This window comes from Somniosus microcephalus, chromosome 2, assembly GCF_052327205.1.
Source record: "Somniosus microcephalus isolate GS21.2 chromosome 2, FLI_Smic_1.0, whole genome shotgun sequence".
Taxonomy (NCBI): Eukaryota; Metazoa; Chordata; class Chondrichthyes; order Squaliformes; family Somniosidae; genus Somniosus; species Somniosus microcephalus.
Genome location: NC_140988.1, coordinates 36,204,745 through 36,227,473, shown reverse-complemented (window position 1 = coordinate 36,227,473; position 22,729 = coordinate 36,204,745).

The window sequence follows — 22,729 nt, the reverse complement described above, 5'->3', positions numbered from 1 at the left end:
TGCAGCATATACTTAAGTACAGATTTTAGCCATGTCCAAGATTGCATGGCAGTTTCTGGGAAATTATATTGCTGACATGAATGCCTAAGTAATAAGAGAAAGGTGGCACGACAGGGACCTGAATGGCCCAAGTGAAACCACGCATCAGTACCAGACAGGGCAAGAAGTGACTTGGCCTGTGTTCTCAGGCACAAAAGGCTTTTCTGATAAGATGAATCTAAAAAGAGCCCATTCATCCATGATGAGTGTGTGGTGGTGACTCTTCACAAAAAATCACAAGACCATCACATGTGAGGAAGACCTTTTGACCCATATCACATATCCAGTGAGATTCCAATGCCACCCCATTGCAGCATCCAATTGTTTCTTAAATGGATCCGGGGTTTTTGCCTCTACTACTCTATCTAGAAGTTTATTCCATACGTTGATCACTATTTATATGAAGAAGAATTCCCTGAAAAGTACCCTTCTCTAGTTTGAACCTGTGACTCCACATTCTACTTCTGCAGTTTAATATGAAGTAACATTGTGGGTTAAGATTTTCTATGCCCTCAACAATCTTATTTACCTCTGTAAGATCGTCGCTCAGTTATCTCCTTTCCAGGCTGCAAAGCCTAAATTTCTCCAGTCATTTCCTCAACTCAGACCCCTAACAGGCTCACACCCTCTCTGCACTGCTTTCAGCACTTGACGATCCCTCTTGGGATAGATTTCTGTGTGACCACTTCCATCAGATGAGAGGTGGGTGGAACGACCCTGCTGCCTGCCTGTTGAGAGTATTTTGAATCTCAACTAATTTTAATGCTTAGGCCTCATTAGTATTCTGTCAGCTAACTGATGGCGCATTTGGATCAGCTTTTTGATTGGAGGAGGCCATAAATCCGGTGGCTGCATCGCGGAGCCCAGCTGGTCCAGGTAAGTTAATAGGGGACGGTGGGGCGGGGCGGGAGGAGGCTAAGATGATCCTGGGGGAGGGCTGTGGAGGTCGGGCATTGGGGAGGTAGATTTTTGTTTGGTTCTATCGAGGCTACTGAATGCCAAATGCCAATGGCTGGAGCGAGTCCACCCATTAATACTTCAAAATTGCATCATGGACCTATTGACATCATAAGACGCAGATTTACATGGGATAATGAGACTCCAATCTATTTCCAGCCCCAGCAAAATTGTGCAGGCCAGAATGTTGGCAGGAAGGGCCGGAAGTACTGCCTAATTTTTTAATTGCTCTACTGTCCCATTACCGCCTCGCAGAGTGGATGAAAATGTTTCATGCCAGTCTGATGAGAGTGCTATAACATTTTATTATTACCTCCTCTGATTTATATTCTATTGTTTTGGCTATGCAGTTCAAAACCCTATCTGCTTTATTGATTGCTGCTCTGCGTCAGTTGGACATGTTTAATACATTTTGGCAGGAAGAATGAGGAGAGGCGATATAAGCTAGCTGGTACAATTTTAAAGGGGCTGCAGGAACAGAGAGACCTGGGGGTGTATGTACACAAATCTTTGAAGGTGGCAGGACAAGTTGAGCAGACTGTTAAAATAACATATTGGATTCTTGGCTTTATAGATAGCAACAAAGGCCACGATTTTTTCAATGGAGGCGGGTTGGGTGCGGGTCAGGTGGTTTCCAGCTTCCAGTCCCGCCCCCAACTGCATCTGGCCCACAGATGTGATTTTACGTTGATTGACTTTGTTAAGCCCGCCCTGCGGGCTTGCAAGCCAATTAACAGGAAACGGGTCAGATGATGTCATTTGATGACACGTCATCTGCCGGTTTTCTTAAAGGGACCACACACATTCTTTTTTGACAGCTGATTTCTCAGTGTTTGACAGCATTGAGGTGCTGCAAACACTGACAATCACTGTACAAAGGTGAGCTGTTGCACCCAGGCTCTCCATTGACTCCCTCCATAGGCAGGAATAGATGGCAGCTGCAGGTGAGGTGACAGAAGTGATCGGTCACTGGTGAGAGAGGTTCTCCCAATGAGGTGGTACTGACATGGATTTCAAAACTTGTTACCTAAAGAAATGTGTAAATGCATTAAAAATGAATTTCCCAACATTTTCTTACCTCTGAGACTCACCAGTGCACCATTGGATCCTTCACACCACTTCTGCAGCTGTCATCAATCCAGAAACATTACAGCAGACTCACAACATGCCACACTTACCTGGCGTGGTGTCCGGACATCGGGGAACCCAAGGCAGAAGTGGCAAAATTGAAAAAGAGCCTGTTAACAAGTATCAACTACCTGTTAATATGCAAGTAATTGGCTTTAACCCTCTTCCCGCATCTAGGTGTCGGGTCCATGTGCAAATTGGGGACCCGACACTTGGGAAAGTTGTTTGGAGGCAGGTTGACGGCGGTATCGCAACCTGCCATCAATCAAAATGATTTTACCCTTTGACCCACCTCCAAACCCGCCCTCTGCGCACCAGCAAAATCCAGCCCATAGAGTAGAAAAACAAGGAAGTTATGTTAAGCCTTTCTAAAACACTGGTTAGGCCTCAGCTGGCATATTGTAGCCAATTCTGGGCACCACACTTCAGGAAGGATGTCAAGACCTTGGAGAGGTTGCAAAAGAAATTTACTAGAATGGTACCAGGGATGAGAGACTTCAGTTACGTGGAGAGACTGGAAAAGCTGGGTTTGTTCTCCTTAGAGCAAAGAAGATTAAGAGGAGATTTGATCAAGGTGTTTAAAATCATGAAGGCTTTTGATAGAGTAAGTAAGGAGAAATTGTTTCCAGTGGCAGAAAAGTTGGTAACCAGAGAACACAGATATAAGGTGATTGGCAAAAGAACCAGAGGCGACATGAGGAAAATAATGTTTACATAGCGAGTTGTTATAATCTGGAATGCACTGCCTGAAAGGGTGGTGGAAGCAGAATTCAATAGTAACCTTCAAAAAGGAATTGGATAAATACGTGAAGGGGAAAAATTTACAGGAATATGGGGAGGAGAACTGGAGTGGGCCTATTGGATAGCTCTTCCAAAGAGCCGGCACAGGCACGATGGACCGAATGGTCTCCTTCTGAGCTGTAAGATTCTATGGAGGAAAAATTCAGTTGCTTTGCGTCTCCCATTAGCGGGGGCGTTAACAGGGCGCAAAGCAACTAGTGCCTGGGCGTGGCGCCGCTAACACTTCCCGTGAAATTCAGCGGGAGCTTACTGGTGGTGGTAGCTGGTAGCTCCCCGCAGTGCTGCGCCTCTGGCAATGACTTCATCGCCGTGCGCAGCGCCCCACTCGCACCCTGGCTGCAAAATTGGCGCACGACCCCTGACCTACCGCCAGACGCTATGTCCGACAGGGTCAGGGGGGCATTTTTGCGGCCGGGGCGGCGATAATTAAATGGCAGGTGCCGGGCGGCCATTTTGTTTTGGCCGCCTGCCATCACCTGCTCCCTCAGGCCTCCTGCTGCAGGGTGCCGGCCGTGATCTTTCAGCCCAGCCCTCCTCTTGAGTGCCAGGCTCTTTTGCCAGCACCCCACTCCCTGGTGGCAGCGCTAGGCCTCTCCCCTTTAATCAGGGGAGGGAGGCCTGTGGTACCGCGGTGCTACATGCCGATGCGCGTGGCGCTGCTGCATGTAATGCTACGATATTCCACGGGAGCGCCACAAGAGGGAGGGGGAGCACTTCCAGTAGCACCCCGCCTCCTGCTTGGCGTGCTACCATTGAATGTTGGGTGCGGGGCGCTAACTTTTTCGGGGCGCTAAAAGTTATTGCCCCAAAGGGGTCATGAGCCAATTTTCCCCCCTATGATTGTATGTCAAGTCCTCTATGACCCTTAAGTCTTGTTCAACTTCATCCTTAGCTATTCCAACAACTTCTTGCCTAATTCCATCCAAGAAGTCATGAAGCAAGTCTGACATCTGTTGTATGCTGGCTTTAGGAATTGTGAATCTTCACTTAATTGGCAGAGTTATGAATAGATATGTCTACAAGGCTGGTCTCCAAAACCACATTGTCACCCAAGCTGTAGAAATGATCATAAATACTGCAGGATGATAATGATGTGAATTATATGCTGATGGTTGTAAAAATCTTCCCAAAGAAGTAATGCATCAGTTTGATGGAGCTTCCCACTCAGTCTCTGAATTAAACCTAACAGCGTTTACCTGAAAAACTGTGTGAATACCTTCAAATCACTCCAGCAACTACAGCAAATAATAGGAGGGTTAATAGAAGTGCTAACTACAGCTGTAGTGCCAGGCCCTGGTTGACTCCAAGTTCAGTCAAATGTGAAGCTCAGGGTAAGAACACTAAATATTGACTACTCAGACCCTTTGGGAATTGTCTGAAATTTTCTTGCAAGCTGTTATTTGCAAAAGTCTTTAGGAAAGTCATTCATTTTATTATAGATTTCCTGCAAGTTGATGCACATGTAAAGCAAGAAACAATCATACTGCCTTGCTACATTAATGTTATGATAAATGATGTTATTTCCTAGATACATCTGTGGCTCGCTTTACACAGACTCGTGGTTCTCCACTCATCAGCTGGGCAGTGCACAAAGGGGGAAATGGTGAGGAATACACGCCCATAACAGAGCCAAGCAAAATGTTCTTTCCATTTAAATTACTGGTAGGAAAAGCAGACCGATCCATTTACAAATATACAATACTTCCTATCCAATTTTCATGGTGTGGAGATGCCGGTGTTGGACTGGGGTGGACAAATGTAAGAAGTCACACAACACCAGGTTATAGTCCAACAGCTTTATTTGAAATCACAAGCTTTCGGAGCGCTGCTCCTTCGTCAGGTAAAGTGAAGAAATACATAAAGACACAGCTTATATAGTCAGAGAATAATGTCAGATGTTTACAGGTAATCTTTCCAACTGCCACTTATCACACCTCAGCAGAGAGATAATCACAGCAATCAAAGGTGTGAATGGTGTCCAAACAGGTCAGTCAGGAAAATATTACATCAAAGTACAATGAGGTGGGGTCACAAGGGGTCAAATGTTGCAGATGCTGGGGTCTGTATGAAAAACAAAAAACAGACAAAAAACATTTTTTTTGCTGGAAATCACAGCAGGTCCGGCCGCATCTGTGTAGAGAGAACAAGCCAACGACGACTCAAGTCTGGATGACCCTACGTCAGGTGGGGTTACATGTAGCATGACATGAACCCAAGATCCCGGTTGAGGCCGTCCTCATGGTTGCGGAAATTGGCTATCAGTTTCTGCTTGACAATTTTGCGTTGTCTGTCTCGAAAGCCGCCTTGGAGAATGCTTACCCGAAATCGGAGGCTGAATGTCCTTGACTGCTGAAGTGTTCCCCGACTGGGAGGGAACACTCCTGCCTGGCGATTGTTGCACGGTGTCCGTTCATCCGTTGTGGCAGTGTCTGCATGGTCTCGCCGATGTACCATGCTCCGGGGCATATAAGCTGTGTCTTTATGCATTTTTCCACTTCACCTGATGAAGAAGCAGCGCTCCGAAAGCTTGTGATTTCAAATAAAGCTGTTGGACTATAACCTGGTGTTGTGTGACTTCTTACATTTACCCCATTTTCCACTCTGCACCATAGAAATACTGAACATCCAAACAGTAAAGGCAAATATTTACCCCAGTGTTTGTTTATGAGACTTGGTTAAAACTTAATGAAGATGTGAACCTTAATGAAGATGTCCACCGTGTAATTCCAGCTGTTGAGAGCTGAACTCTTGTACACTGGATCTGAGTTTTGATCATCCTCTGACAGACAGTTAAACCTGCCTATTTTATCCCCATTGGGCTTATGGTTCTTGATCATGTCACCTGACAGAGTGCTTCATTGTAGCACAGCATTTCTTTTCAAGCCAAGGAAAATCATTAGGCCAATGTTTGCCACCTCACAATAAATGTTTTTTCAATCATTTTGTACGCAGTAACATTTACAGCAGCCATAGAGTGCTCTGTCGTCTATTCACCCAGCTACAGAACACTGTAAGACAAACGGCAACCTAGATGCAAATACTAATTGCAATTAAAAAGGGCTAAAAACGCATTTTGTAGAATTGGACTATCAATCCTTATACAAAGAGTAAGCACAGTTCTCACCATTCTAAGCTTTAAAAAGCAGCAAGCGGAAGGAAGATAATGATGAAATCTGCTTAATGTGCAATAAGACAACACTCCCTGTGGTATAACATGCTGTGGCAAGGTGTATTTTTTTATTCGTTTATGGGATGTGGGTGTCGCTGGCAAGGCCAGCATTTATTGCCCATCCCTAGATGCCCTTGAGAAGGTGGTGGTGAGCTGCTTTCTTGAACCGCTGCAGTCCGTGTGGTGATGGTACTGCCACAGTGCTGTTAGGTAGGGAGTTCCAGGAATTTGATCCAGCGACGATGAAGGATTGGCGATATATTTCTAAGTCAGGATGGTGTGTGACTTGGAGGGGGACATGGAGGTGGTGGTGTTCCCATACACCTGCTGCCCTTGTCCTTCTAGGTGGAAGAGGTCGCGGGTTTGGGAGGTGCTGCCGAAGAAACCTTGGCGAGTTGCTGCAGTGCATCTTGTAGATGGTACACACTGCAGCCACGGTACGCCGGTGGTGGAGGGAGTGAATATTTAAGGTGGTGGATGGGGTGCCAATCAAGCGGGCGGCTTTGCCCTGGATGGTGTCGAGCTTCTTGAGTGTTGTTGGAGCTGCACTCATCCAACAAGTGGAGAGTATTTCATCACACACCTTACTTGTGCCTTGTAGATGGTGGAAAGGATTTGGGGAGTCAGGAGGTGAGACACTTGCTGCAGAATACCTAGCCTCTGACCTGCTCTTGTAGCCACAGTATTTATGCGGCTGGTCCAGTTACGTTTCTAGTCAATGGTAACCCCCAGTATATTGATGGTGGGGGATTTGGCGACGGTAATGCCATTGAATGTCAAGGGATGGTGGTTAGACTCTCGCTTGTTGGAGGTAGTCATTGCCTGGCACTTCTGTGTTGCGAATGTTACCTGCCACTTATAAGCACAAGCCTGATCATCGTCCAGGTCTTGTTGCATGCGGGCATGGAATGCTTCATTATCTGAGGAGTTATGAATGGCACTGAACACTGTGCAGTCATCAGCAATGTTGGAGGGAAGGTCATTGATGAAGCAGCTGAAGATGGTTGGGCCTAGGACACTGCCTTGAGGAACTCCTGCAGCAATGTCTTGGGGCTGTGATGATTGACCTTCAACCACCACAACCATCTTCCTTTGTGTTAGGTATGACTCCAGCCAGTGGAGAATTTTCCCCCCGATTCCCATTGACTTCAGTTTTACTACGGCTCCTTGATGTCACACTCGGTCAAATACTGCCTTGATGTCTAGGGCAGTCACTCTCACCTCACCTCTGGAATTCAGCTCCTTTGTCCATGTTTGGACCAAGGCTGTAATGATGTCTGGAGCCGAGTGGTCTTGGCAGAACCCAAACTGGGCATCAGTGAGCAGCTTATTGGTGAGTAAGTGCCGCTTGATAGCACTGTCGATGACACCTTCCATCGCTTTGCTGATGATTGAGAGTAGACAGATGGGGCGGTAATTGGCCGGGTTGGATTTGTCCTGCTTTTTGTGGCCAGGACATACCTGGGCAGTTTTCCACATTGTCGGATAGATGCCAGTGTTGTAGCTGTACTGGAAAAGCTTAGCTAGAGGCGCGGCTTGTTCTGGAGCACAAGTCTTCAGCACGATATCTGGGATGTTGTCGGGGCCCATAGCCTTTGCTGTAGCCAGTGCGCTCAGCCATTTCTTGATATTGCGTGGAGTGAATCGAATTGGCTGAAGACTGGCTTCTGTGATGGTGGGGATGTCAGGAGTAGGCCGATATGGATCATCCACTCGGCACTTCTGGCTGAAGATGGTTGCAAACGCTTCAGCTTTGTCTTTTGCACTCACGTGCTGGGCTCCACCATCATTGAGGATGGGGATATTCATGGAGCCTCCTCCTCCCGTTAGTTGTTTAATGGTCCACCACCATCCACGACTGGATGTGGCAGGACTGCAGAGTTTTGATTTGATCCATTGATTGTGGGATCGCTTAGCCCTGTCTATAGCATGCTCCTTCTGCTTTTTAGCATGCATGTAGTCCTGTGTTGCAGCTTCCCCAGGTTGGCACCTCATTTTTAGGTACGCCTGGTGCTGCTCCTGTCATGCTCTTCTACACTCCTTATTAAACCAGGGTTGGTCCCCTGGCTTGATGGTAATTGTAGAGTGAGGGATATGCCGGGCCATGAGGTTACAGATTGTGGTGGAATACAATTCTGCTGCCCACAGCACCTCATGGATGCCCAGTTTTGAGCTGCTAAATCTATACCATTTAGCACAGTGGTAGTGCCACACAACACGATGGAGGGTGTCCTCAGTGTGAAGTCGGGACTTCATCTCCACAAGGACTGTGTGGTGGTCACTGTCATGGACAGATGCATCTGCGACAGGTAGATTGATGAGGACAAGGTCAAGTAGGTTTTTCCCTCGTGTTGGTTCTCTCACCCTGTCACAGGCCAAGACTGGCAACTATGTCCTTCAGGACACGGGCAGCTCGGTCAGTAGTGGCGCTGCCGAGCCACTCGGTGATGGACATTGAAGTCCCCCACCCAGAGTATATTCTGTGCCCTTGCTACTCTCAGTGCTTCTTCCAAGTGTTGTTCAACATGGAGGAGTACTGATTCATCAGCTGAGAGAGGGCGGTAGGTGGTAATCAGCAGGAAGTTTCCTTGCCCATGCTTGACCTGAAGCCATGAGACTTCATGGGGTCCGGAGTCAATGTTGAGGACTCCCAGGACACTCCTTCCCGACTGTATACCACTGTGCCTCCACCCCTGGTGGGCCTGTCTTGCTGGTGGGACAGGACATACCCAGGGATAGTGATGGAGGAGCTTGGGACAGTGGTTGAAAGGTATGATTCTGTGAGTATGACTATGTCAGGCTGTTGCTTGACTAGTCTGTGGGACAGCTCTCCCAATGTTGACACAAGTCCCCAGATGTTGGTGAGGAGGACTTTGCAGGGTCGACTGGGCTGTAGCTGGTGCCAAGGTCGATGCCGGGTGGTCCGTCCGATTTCATTCTTATTACTGTGTTTTGTTACAACTGAGTGGATTGTTAGGCCATTTCAGAGGGCAGTTAAGAGTCAACCACATTGCTGTGGGTCTGACTTCACTTCTAGACCAGGTAAGGATGGCAGATTTCCTTCCCTAAAGGACATTAGTTAACCAGATGGGTCTTTACAACAATCCGATAGTTTCATGGTTACCATTACTGATACTAGTAATTATTCCAGATTTATTTAATCTTGAATTTTAATTCCCCAGCTGATGTGGTGGGATTTGAGCTCACATCTCTGGATCATTAGTCCAGGCCTCTGGATTACTAGCCCAGTGACATTACCACCATGTGTTGTAGGCTGAAAGTCGCGATCACAATTTTCAGAATCATGAGCTCCTAACCTTTTGCCAACTTGGGCCATGTGGTGTCATTAAGCGTAGGAACACTGACCAGTGGCAACACGGAGTAGAACATAGGCTCGATGCCCCACCCACTCTTCTGAGTTGTCAATCTGTGCTGTGCTGAGTGGAGAAGATACATAGGTTGCTGTATTTCTCCACAGGAGGAATGGAAGATCAGGCAAGCATGTCCTTTCTGGGTTCGAGGAGACAGTAATAAATATGAGAGAGCAGACAAAAGAGGTTTGAATCCAGCCAGACTTGAAGAGACAGAGAAACAATGCTCAGAGAAAGGGTTGGTGGCGGTGAAGGGGAAGAACAACTTGCCCTTAAACTCTCCCAGGTTTCCTAGTAGCTGTTTCTACAACCTCATTTCTGGGAGCAATTTGCTTGTCCTCTTACCCAGGAAATGGTAAATAAATACAAGTTGTTGTTGTTGTAAATTATATGAGCAAGACTCTCACAAAATATATGAAGCAGATCCATTTTCTAAGACCTGGGTCAAAAAATATGGGCAAAAGCATGTTTTTTTAACCATATTAATAAAGCCCCAATGAAATTGCAGAAGCGCATGACATTATTCAGTGCCCACTGTCAGAAATGTGACTTCATTATGAAGAAGTGTCAGTCAATCACACTGTAACTGTATTAATGATCCTTTTATACTTCTGAAGAGGCTAATGAACCCACTTGACTATTATGATTTTTGAAACGTCCAAGAATCTAGCTGTGGAATAGACAACTGCAACCAACAACAAAAACTTGACAACAGCAGCAGCACCAAGTCCGTTTTAGCAGTGAGGCCCTGTGAGTATTGTCATGGGATGATGCAAGCAAATGATTGGTGGATGAAGGCCTGAAACTTGTCAGTCTATCACAGACACGCCTCGATGTAATTTCTATGACCTGAAGGACGTGGGCAGTGTTAAATCCATGTATCTTGATGTTGTGTGTCCTTCAATAACTAGACAAGAGACTGCAGAGAACAATCAACAGGTGTTTACTGGATGAGGGTTACTCTAAAACTAACTTTACAGATCCCTACTCAGGGTTATATACAGGTGTGGTCACTGCCAGTACTACAGTATACAGGAGCTGTAAAAAGTAGTTCTCCCCTTTGTAAAATCTGTGTGTTATATGGCGAATTAATACACAGACTACAAGAGTAACTTTAACAGGACGTTACTATTCGAAGGTCAGGGCGAATCTGCCCAATCACTCATTACACAGCACTTATATACTGGTGTGGTCACCACCGGTATTACAGTATACCGCAGCCAAGATAAAGTAGTGCAACACCTAAAATAGTTCTCTTAAAGGTGGACGGTTACATACAATAGTTCTCTTAAAGGTAGAACGGTTACATACACTACAATCCTCCCTTTTTAGCTTACAACATACTTATTCCCCATTAAACATAACATCATAACATATATCCAACTTCATGTAAAAACAGTTCACAGATGTAGTCTCTGCGGAAAACAGTTCACAGATTCAGTCTCTGTGGAAAACAGTTCACAGATTCAGTCTCTGTGGAGGCGCCTCCTGTTCTTCTTGACTCGGTCTGGACAACGCCTCGGTGGTGTAGCAGTTCCCTGTGGTGTAGTCGGTTCACTTTGCTGGGGTGACTCATCCAATAGTCCTTCACTGGACTTAACAGCTTGAACTTCCGTCACTTCTGAACCAGCATTGCTGACTTCTAAAAGCTTGAGTACCTTGGGAAGTTTTTCTACTTCCAAACTGATTTGGTTCCGTTCGGAGGGACCACGTGCGTGATCTGGTAGGGGTGATAATGGTTCAGATGGGTCATCTTCTTCTGTTTTGTCTTTTCCTTTCCTGCTTCTTGGAGACTCTCTGTGCTCCGCTGCCAGCCGCATGCACAGTTCCTCCTCCTCTTTCTCCTCTTGCCTTAGCAGCGCCACCATCTCCCGGTGTTTCTTAGACTTTTTGTGATTCTTCAGGATTTTTGCACTTCGGAAGATTTCCCCACAAGCTGGGCAGAACAGGTCATCGTTATGTTCGGTGTCGTTCAACAGGACGTGGTAATAATCGGTGTCGTCCTGAGCTAGGCCAGCGAGAGGGTCTTTTATTTCCTCCATGCCCAGCTGGACGTTAGTCAGCTTTTGTTCCAATTCCAGACATCTCTCCTGAAGAGACTTCTTCATGTGTTCAGCTTCCTCCAGCTTTTTCTGGGCTTCCTGCAAGTCTCTTACTAATGACCTCATTCGTGATTTCAATACTTCAACTTCATTCGGAGATTGATTGATCGTATTATTCAATCCCTCTACTGGAGCAGTTGTTTCAGCATTCTGTTGTTCAACATTGACGTGAGTCAGCGTACTTTTGGCATCCAAGGGTTGCTCTGCTGCCATCTTCTCAGTCTGTGTTGCAACCTCAGCTATTTCAATAACTTTTGAGAGCTCCAACCCCCTCTCCTTTGAAGATTTAAGCTCATGTTCAAATTGTTCCCATTTCAGAGTCTTGTCCCTCAGCATATGAAGGAGTTGGCTAACCATTAACTCTTCTGACATCATCCGTTTCCCAGTAGCTGCAGGGATGTTTATAACCTTGCCCTGGGGCTCCTTTGCTGTTTCTACTTCGCCATCATCCGCAGCCTCCACCATTCGAATTTCCACAAATGAATCGTCCGGTGATGCTGCACCCAACTTCAGTAGGAGCTCGGAATTCATGGCGACAAAATCAGCCTTTTCTGCCTGCAACCTGCTAACAAGCGCCTTCAGTTGCTGAACATCTTGCTCCACCAGATTAGAGCATGCACCTTCAGAAACCGAATCAGCTTTGATTCGTTTGGCCTCCTTGCGCAGACGGTTTGTGTGCTCCTGCTCCCTTTTCTCCATCAGCTGCTTCTGTTGTCTTTCCAGATTCTCCCACTCTGTGTCAAAGAACTTTTTCATTGCTTTCATCTCTTGCTCAAGATGGCAACTCAATTGTTCTAATTGCTGTTGTAATTTGAAATGGAGTTGAGTTCGAGCCCGGTGTTCCTCAGAATTGTGCATGTCTGTAAACTGGACAGACTCAGAATTCTCTGTCAAACTATGTTGTTGTTCAGTGGAATTCTGTTCTGAAACTTTGTTCTCCTCTGAAGCATAAGCATTTATGCACTCCTTCGTTTTTCCAACCTTAGTTGGCAAGTCCATTTTAGACTTGTCTTTCGCACCTGGGCTGGTCTTATCGTCAACAGTTTCAGAGTCCGAGCTGATTGTCTTCACCGAGTTCTCACTCGTTATTGCTTTTAGGTAGTGCCATTCCATGTTTATTTCCCTGATCCACTCCCGTCCCAGAAGTGGTGGACCTCCCTCAGGTAGTACATATAAGTCCATTCCTTGGTGTTCTTTGCCCTTGTCTCTCACCTTGACTTTTATCTTTCCGATGGGGTATACTTTATGCCCCGTGTATGTCTGCAATACGATCTTGGTATCTCTCAAGGGTATATGTGAGAATAGCCGGTTGTAATCCCTTCGATTTATGACTGATAGGGCTGATCCTGTGTCCAATTCCATTTTTACTTGGACTCCGGCTATTTTTAGCATGACCCAGATAGTTTGTAGGTCAGCTTCCTTACTCACATTGTGAATTCTCAGACTACTCAGTTCCTGGCCGTTTGGGTCTGAATCCGAATTCTGTTCATCCGAACTCTTCTCAGCCACCTTGTGTACCTTGCTGTACTTTTCCTGCGGTGACTTTTTTTTGTTGCTGGTCTTCTTTCCTGACCGGCATACTTTAGCTATGTGACCAACTTGCCACATTTTCTACATTCCTGGTTTTTAAACCAGCATTGGTTCTGGTTGTGTGTTGTCTTCCCACAACGATAACATTTCGTTGTACCCGAAGTCATTTGATCCACGCTGAGTACCGCTGCCTTCAGCTGCATTTCTGCAGTGCCTCTCGCTGCAGCTTCGTGCGATGCTGCAATAAGGATAGCCTTATCAAGTGTAAGATCGTTCTCTTCGAGCAGTCGCTTTTGTGTTCCTTCCTTCGACAACCCGCACACGAACTTGTCTCTCAATGCCTCTGTCAGATTTTCCCCAAACTGACAGTATTTCGCTAGTCTACGCAGTTCAACCAAGTATTCCGCGTTGCTTTCCTCTTTCCGTTGCGTTCTCGCATAAAATTTGAATCGTTCCGCCAACATCAGCGGTGTGGGGTTCAAATGATCCTTCAGGACAGCAACAACATTAGCGAAAGTCTGATCCGCCGGTTTAGCTGGTGATAGAAGATGCTTCAATAGCCCGTATGTCTTCGCCCCCATTGAGTTTAGTAAGGTTAGAGCTTTATCATCATCTGCTATTTTATTGGCCTCACAATATATCTCGATGCGTTCTACATACGTGGCCCAATCTTCCACCTCGGAATCGAAGTCGTTGATGTTACCATGCTTAGGCATCTTCACTATCTTTCTGAGAAACAACAACGAATTTGTTCGTTACTTTTTTTTTTCCAAAAATGGCGGTTTCCCGCGCTTGTCTTCTTCCCCGCCCACTTTCAAAATGGCGGTTTCCCGCTCCTGTCTTCTTCCCCGCCTACTGGCGGCTTCCAGCGTTTCTTCCCCTGGTGGGAGGGGTAAGCTTTGCTCTCGGGCAATGACCACTGGCTTTCGGGGTTCGCAGCCTGCGCGCCGGCTTCAGTGCGTTCCTTGTTCTCTTTTCTCGGCAGGGCAACCGGCGCTGGGGACAACCCGTTGGCGGCGAACAGTTCCAGCCGCTGGGTGGAATCTCGCTCGGTCTCCCTCGCTCGGTCCCGTTCCCCCTCGCTCGGGCTCTGTCTCTCCCGCTCGCTCGGGCTCTGTCTCTCCCTCAGCGGCTTCCAATCGCGCCTCCCAGCCCTCTCGCAGTCCGGTCCTTTCCTCCCCCGGCTGCGGCTGAGTTCTCTGCGGTTTTATTTATTTATTATTTTTTTATTTCTTCCCGCGCCTTACGATCCCGGTCGCAGCGCCTCGCGGCCTCGGTAGCTGCCCGGCCTTTTTTGCCGGTCGCGGTCGAGCTGTCTCACGACGCTGTTGCGTCTCCCAGCCCGCTTGTAGCCCGGTCTCTCACACCGGCTGTGTTCCCGCTTGTAGCCCGGTCTCTCACACCGGCTGCGTTCCCGCTTGTACTGCGGCTTCCGTGCCCTACGCTGCCCCAGTCTCAGCGTCTCTGGCCCCGACTTCTGTCCGGCTCCTTTCCCCCGACCGTGGTCGAGTTCACCGCCCTTATCCTCCGTTTCTTTTTATTTCCCCCCCTACTCACAGTCAACGTGGCCGACTTGCTTCTCGTGGCTGATCGGCTCACTCACCACCGTGACAGAAGGGACGATCACTGCCTGTTGCTGATGGAAGGCTTCGTGTCTGAATTCTTCCTTCTTCCTTGCTCTGCAGACTCGAGTCTTCTCTCAGCAGAACGACGAGGGCGGATGCCTCTTCTCGACGCTTGTTAACTGCTTTGGATGTATCGCTGCCGCAGGGTAAGATCGAACTCGTCGCCACTGTAAAATCTGTGTGTTATATGGCGAATTAATACACAGACTACAAGAGTAACTTTAACAGGACGTTACTATTCGAAGGTCAGGGCGAATCTGCCCCATCACTCATTACACAGCACTTATATACCGGTGTGGTCAACACCGGTATTACAGTATACTGCAGCCAAGATAAAGTAGTGCAACACCTAAAATAGTTCTCTTAAAGGTGGACGGTTACATACAATAGTTCTCTTAAAGGTAGAACGGTTACATACACTACACCCTTAAAGGTACATACACTACAATTCCTCTCCTTTTAGATTCGCAGTACCATAACATTCATTTAACAATTAAATATCAACTAATTACAATTAACACTTTTAACATGCAACATTAACTGAAAATAGTCCATTTATAAATTCAGTCTTTGGGGAGGCTTCCTGATCCTTTCTGGATAGCGCCTTTCCTGAGTGCCTTGCTCTTGGTGCGGAGGCGATTCTGGCCCCCTGTCGTCGGTTGGTTCATCAGCTTCCGATGCTACTGTTTCTGGGGTAGATGCTACCTGTATGTCGGGTTCATTACCAGGTACGCGAGACATGGGGTTGACTCATTCCTGTGACTCTAGGATCTGGTCAACATGGCGTCTCACAATGTTCTCCCCAACATCCACTGTGTACATTAATGGCCCCTGTCGTGTGCATATCGTTCCTGGTTGCCATTTCTCTGTTCGGTAGTCGCGGGCCAAGACTGGTTGCCCTACATTGAAGCTCCTTGTTGGCTTCTCATAGATGTGCTGGAATTGCTTATTCTCAACATCTCTTCGTACATTTGGTCTGAACAAATCCAGACGAGATCTCAACCTTCGGTTAAAGAACATCATGGCCGGGGTCTGGTTGGTGACTGCATGTGTCGCATTTCTGTAGGCTAACAGGAAATTGTCCATCTTATGCTGCAGTGGAATGTCGTCATCACACATGGCCCTTACTGCTTTTTTAAAGGTTTGTACGAACCTCTCAGCCAATCCATTTGTGGCTGGATGATACGGGGCGGATGTGTAATGCCTTACTCCATTCCTTTTCATAAATCTTCGAAACTCTTCGGACACAAACTGTGGTCCGTTATCAGAGCAAATCTGCTCTGGCAAGCTGTTCCTGGCAAGTATGGTCCGTAGGACTGCAATAGTTTTCTCTGTGGTGGTGGAGGACATTTTGATCACCTCAGGCCATTTCGAGTGCGCATCCACGGCTATTAAAAACATTGAGTCCATGAATGGACCAGCAAAATCAATATGCACCCATTGCCATGGAGATGAGGGCCACTCCCATGGGTGTAGAGGGGCATGTGGTGGTGCATTTTGGACCTTCTGGCATCCTGAGCAGCTCTTTGTCAGGTCCTCGATTTGCTGATCAATCCCCGGCCACCACACATAAGCCCTAGCAAGGCTTTTCATTTTCACCCCTCCCAGATGTCCTTCGTGAAGCTCATTGAGCACTCTCTCCCTTAACTTGGGTGGAATTACCACTCGGGATCCACACATCAAGGTCCCCTGGCATACTGACAGCTGTTCTCTTCTGGATGAGAATGCTGGCAACAGTGAGTCGCTATGTGTTGGCCATCCCTTCACCGTCAAGTCATATACCCGAGACAGTGTCGGGTCATTTCAGGTCTCCTTACTGGCAAGCATTCAATTATAGTCGAATACAATATTTCGACAGGGTCCACTCCTGGTGCTTCCTCCACAGTAGGCAGTGGCAGGCGTGATAGCCCGTCAGCGTTTCCATGCTGTTTCGTGCCCTTATACTCGATTTCATATTGGTTCGCCCCTAGAAAGAGGGACCATTTTGTAGCCGTTGCGCAGTCATCACCGGAACGCCCTTCTTTGGATTAAAGATGGAGACAAGTGGTTGGTGGTCAGTCAGCAAGGTGAACTTCTGCCCGTGCAGATAGTGGGTGAACTTTTTCACTCCCCACACTAGGCTGAGGGCCTCCCTGTCAATCTGGGCGTAGTTACGCTCGGCTGAGGTTAGTGACCGAGACACAAAGGCTACTGGCCTCTCCGAGCCGTCCGGGAATTTGTGCGACAGCATCGCTCCAATGCCATAGGGTGATGCATCACACGCCAACCGAATTGGTAGTGCTGGGTTGAAATGAGCCAACATCTCTTTTGATGTGAACAATTCTTTGCACTTCTGGAAAGCTCGTTTACATTCGTCATTCCACTTCCATGGTACCCCCGTTTGCAGTAGGGTGTAGTACTGTAGACAACTTCGGCAAGAACTTATGGTAGTAGTTCACCAGCCCGAGGAACGACCTCAGTTGTGACACATTTTCCGGTGCTGGAGCCTTGACTACTGCCTCAATTTTTTCAGTGGACTTATGTAACCCCTCTTCATCAATAACGTGGCCACAATACGAGATCTGCTTCTGGAAAAACTCGCAGTTGTGGCGATTAGCTCAGAGCCCATATTCCTTCAACCTAGTGAGCACCTGCTCCAGGTTGGCGAGGTGATCACTGTCATTTTCGCCCATGACCAGGATGTCGTCCAAATAACACTGGGTCCCTGGAATCCCTTGCAGGACTTGATCCATTGCCCTTTGCCAAATAGCCGGAGCTGATGCTACCCCGAACACCAGCCGGTTGTATTGGTAGAGACCTTTATGAGTGTTGATCATGAGGTACTGTTTCGAGGCTTCTTCTACCTCCATTTGCAGGTATGCCTGGGCCAGATCAATCTTAGTGAAGCGTTTCCCTCCAGATAGCGAGGCGAAAATATCTTCAATCCGCGGAAGCGGATATTGTACAGTGTGAAGGATTGGGTTCACTGTCACCTTAAAGTCCCCACAGATGCGAACCTTCTTTGGTTCCCCAGGCGTATTACTCAACGACCTCTTCATTACAGGAACGATGGGTGTAGCCCACTCGCTCCAGTCTACTTTGGACAGTACTCCTGAACGTTCCAAACCTTCCAGCTATGCTTCGACGGCTGGGCGGATTGCACAAGGCACCGGTCTGGCCTTAAAAAACTTTGGGCTTGCATTTTCCTCTATTTTGATCATCGCTGTTATGCCTTTTAGTGTTCCGAGTCCCTCCTGGAACACTTCTTGTGCGTCAGTTAGCATTTTTGACAGTCATCCAGGTGTGATGTCGTCATCCTTTTTGGCATCTACAATCAGTGCTTGTATGGAATGCCAATCTAGCTGTATCTTCCAGATCCATTCACGTCCTAGTAGTGGTGGTCCTCCATCTGCCAATACATATAGGTCCATTTTTGGTGTTTCCTTGCCGTTATATATAACGTTCACCCTTATTTTTCCATTGGGGTAGACTTTTTGCCCCGTGTACATCTTCAAGACAATCTCTGTATCTCTCAAGGGTATATGTGAGAATAGTCGCTTGTAGTCCCTTCGGTTTATGACTGTTAGGGCTGATCCTGTGTCCAATTCCATTTTCACTTGGACTCCGTCTATCTTGAGCATGACCCAGATAGTTTGGTGATCCTCCGTTTTGATCACATTATGTAGTTTCAGACAACCCAGCTCCTTGCTTCCAGAGTCTGTATCACTTTTCTGTACGTCTGCACTACTCTCCAACACCTTATGTACCTTCTTGTACTTCTCCTGTGGGGATTTCTTGTTGCTGGTTTTCTTTTCTGACCTGCAGACTCTTGCTATGTGTCCTACTTTTCCACACTGTCTGCACACTTGGTCCTTGAACCAGCAATCCTTATGGACGTGTGTTGTTCTGCCGCAGCGATAGCACTTCACTGTTCCGTATGACATTTCATTTGTGCCATATTCTTGCGGTCTCCGTTGTATCTCTGCCGCGCCCCGTGCTGCTGCTTCGTGTGATACTGCCATGCTGAAAGCCTTGTCCAGCGTGAGATCCTTTTCTGATAGAAGCCGTTTATGGGTTCTTTCACTTTGAAGCCCACACACAAACTTGTCCCTTAAAGTATCTGCTAGTCCCATTCCAAACTGGCAGTGTTTCGATAGCTTGCACAGTTCCGTTAAAAACTCAGCATTACTTTCATCTTTATGCTGGTTCCTTTTGTGAAACTTAAATCTTTCCGCTATCAGCAGCGGTGTGGGGTCTAAGTGGTCCTGTAGGATTGACACTATGTTTTCAAAATCCTTTTCCACTGGCTCCTCTGGGGTCACTAGGCTTCGCAGTAAGCCATACGTTTTTGCACCCATTGAATTCAACAATACCAGCGCTTTCCTGTCATCTGGCACTTCATTCGCCTTGCAGTACACTTCTATGCGTTCGACATATGTCGTCCAATCTTCGACTTCATTGTCGAACGCTGTGACACTGCCACTCTTCGGCATCCCTGGGTGTGGTTAGACTGGCTTAAAATGGCGTCTCCCGCGCTCTCCCTTCTTCTCTGCTGCGGCTCAAAATTGCGTCTCCCGCGCTTTCCTTTCTTCCCCGCTGACGTTGCTCGGCCCTTGAACACCAGCTGCGCTCTGTGCGTTTTTCTGCGCGCCTCTCTCTCTTCTCGCGTCGACGCCGCTCGGTCCTGAACACCGGCTGTGCCCTGTGCGCTCTACCCTCTTTCTTTTCCCATCGACGCCGTTCGGTTCTGAACAGCGGCTGTGCCCTGTGCGCTCTACCCTCTCTCTTCTCCCGCCTACGCCGCTCGGACCTGAACACCGGCTGCGCCCTGTGTGCTCTACCCTCTCTCTTCTCCCGTCGATGCTGCTCGGCCCTTTCCTGTGCCGTCGGTCGGCTCTAGCCGCCGCTGTCCGGGAAGGGCCAGCGCCGTACCTGTTGCCAGCATGTTTCGCTGGAGTCTCCGCTGGATGGTCGACGCCTGTGCTTCTGGACTCGGCCTTCTTCTGTCGAGTTGCAGGTAGGTTCGAATCTTCTCATCGCCAATTTTAAATCCGTGTATCTTGATGTTGTGTGTCCTTCAATAACTAGACAAGAGACTGCAGAGAACAATCAACAGGTGTTTACTGGATGAGGGTTACTCTAAAACTAACTGTACAGATCCATACTCAGGGTTATTTACAGGTGTGGCCACTGCCGGTACTACAGTATACAGGAGCTGTAAAAAGTAGTTCTCCCCTTAAAGGTACATACACTACAGGTAGGAGATCTGAAGAAAGTGCAAGGCTTAAAGGGAGACATGAAGGTAAGGTCTGAATATCACTGTAGTTGTAAAAGATGCATATGCAGAAGATGCCAAACTGATGAGGAGGAATGATATCCAGAATGTAGGAAGTAAGGTGTTATCAGTGAAAACAACACTATCATGCTGAACAACAAAAAGCAAGCTTCAGTATTAATGCTTGGTGCCTCACCTTGTGATTCCTCCTGAACATGAATATTTTGTGCGGCATGTGCATCCGATCCGCACATTGATTGAAGTTTGGATGATGATGGTTTTTGCTCTGCTGCATGTTGTTCTACCAGGTTAGCTCAAGATTGGCTGGCCCGAAGCCCAATATTCGATTGCCTCGGACCTCACCATTCAGGCGTGGGTATTGTACCGAATGGCTAGGCTGCAATATCATATTTGTTCATTTTTAAACTTTACAACTCTCTTTTCGAGATAAACATTTTGCAAATGCAACTTTGCATCCAGTCATGAAACCCTTTCCTCATTTCTGTCCGTTTCTTTTTTGCCATTGAGACACACGATCATACCTATTGCACACCTCCTCCTCTATGTATTCAGGGCCCACAAAAAGTGCTTTGCGACACTTTGTTACACAATCCGTGAGGACTAACAGTGCACGGTCAGTTGAACAAGATTTCCTCACTTCTTGTTGAGGTATACTGTCTGACAGTTGTGCATGCCACAACTGCATGAGCAAACTTTGTTTTTGACATTTATACCTGTTATAGAGCTTGGTAGCTGCATGACAGCCATTACTCAAGGATCATTTTTGAAAAGCCATTGTGATTGACTAATATTTTTTCATTATTACGACTGTAATACCATTTTCAGAAATTGGACACTTCAGTTGTGAACATTCCCAAAATATATTTTCTGCAGCTCATTAATTCGGACTAAAAACAATCCTTTATATATACATATATGTGGAGAATGGCCCTGAACTTCTGCAAGGGTTCTATCAGTGTCCTGCCACAGGAGACCAGTAGAACTCCTATTGAAGTATAAAAGGGCTTCTCAGCCATTTATGGTGTTCTCCTGTGGGTTCTGCCACTCTCCTGCTGGAGCTACAGTGAGAGGCTGGTTGAACCCTTGTAAGATTCGCGAAATTTTCATTAAATAATCACGTAGGAAAATAGGGTTAATAGAACAGTTTTATTGACCAAAAGAAGCTTATACAGAGAAACCTTTGATAAAAGGGCACACAAAATGGCCGCCAGACCTCGTGACCAGCTTTTGGGACCATTTGAATTTCTGTTACTGCAAGCCAGACAGGCTTGTGGATTGAGGGCATTAAAAGCCCATGAAAACCAGTTTCGGGAAGCCGAAACTCATGGAACTGAGCATACATATTGATTAGATTATAAGTACAGGACAGATTTGGGTGGCAGGATGAGACCCATCAAGAAATGGGTGGACAATTGAACGAACGCTTAAACCCATTACACTGTACAAAGAGAAGCCGTTTAACAGCCATCCAGGGCAATCTCCAGACTGATCAATATACAAACCAAGTTACGGTAACAAAGCAAAGACATTATCGGCCCAGGAAGGCCAGTTAAGCTATCGCCGACTCCCGTTATGAAGACAAAACACCCCTGCAGAGAGTTCTGCCCGCCAAAATTATTACAAAGACAGGACTATGATTTGGCGGGAGATAATAATGTTCCAAAAAGGTATAACTGTGGATTGAGTAAAGTCCATCAGTGAGTTCTCCCTTGGTTCAAAACCGCTTCGGGACAGACTCTTCGGTTAAACAGCACTTCGGTTCGGACCTTCGGAACAATTTCGGTTCGGAATGTGTTCGGTGTTCGGCCAGGCAAGGCCCGGCCACGACGAGAAGACGACGAGAAGAATTCGGCTTGGAAGCCAGCTCGGCCAGGCAAGGCCCGGCAACGATGGGAAGACGACGAGGGAGGCCCGGGTACTTTTGTCGGGAGATCATCGACGACCCAGGCCGGAGAAGAAGACACTCAGGGCCCAGGTACTCCAGTTCTGCTCCACCGTTGGAGATATCAGAAGGACAATTCTGACTGTATAAAGAGTCATTTCGGAACCAGCGTCCCGCCCCGGGGAAGACCATTGGGAGATCATCGACCATCCCCGGGCCGTAGCTGAAGGTAGAAGGGGCCACACCAGCCCAAGGCCCAGAAGCTTCCAAACCCATGTGACGACGGAAAGCTGTGTCGAAAGGCTGCAAAGCCTTTTTCACAATTCTTAAAGTGGTGAGCATGATCCCGAGTCCCTCAAATCGAAACTTAGTTAGGGTTAGGGAGGGGGTTAAGGGTAATTGTAATGTGTTACCCCTTTTACGATGAGCCGTGTGTTCCCCATTTCTATAGAGTTAAGTTTATAGATGTGTGCATGCTTGTAGTTGCTTTAATCTGTGCATATGACATATATTTTATAATGCTGCAAACTGTTCAATAAAGGCATCCATTTCGTGCTATTCGACCTGGTCTATTGAGTTTTTCTGCACTACAGCTCCCTGCACCTAAGTCCAAGGTCTAGAACCGTAGGGGCGAGTGGGTCAAACCACTCACGGGTAATTATTGCAAGAAGCCTGGCAGGGGACCAGAGCGAGCAAGAGAAACCCCCTACAGAGATGGCGACTGCGGCAGGACCTTGGCAGCAGGAATGTAGTGTTTTAGATCAAGGTCTGAATAAACTAAATGTGATGGATGAGAGAATAGCGGATTTTGTTTTTGGGAAGGTAAACCTTACAAAATAGTGGATATCTG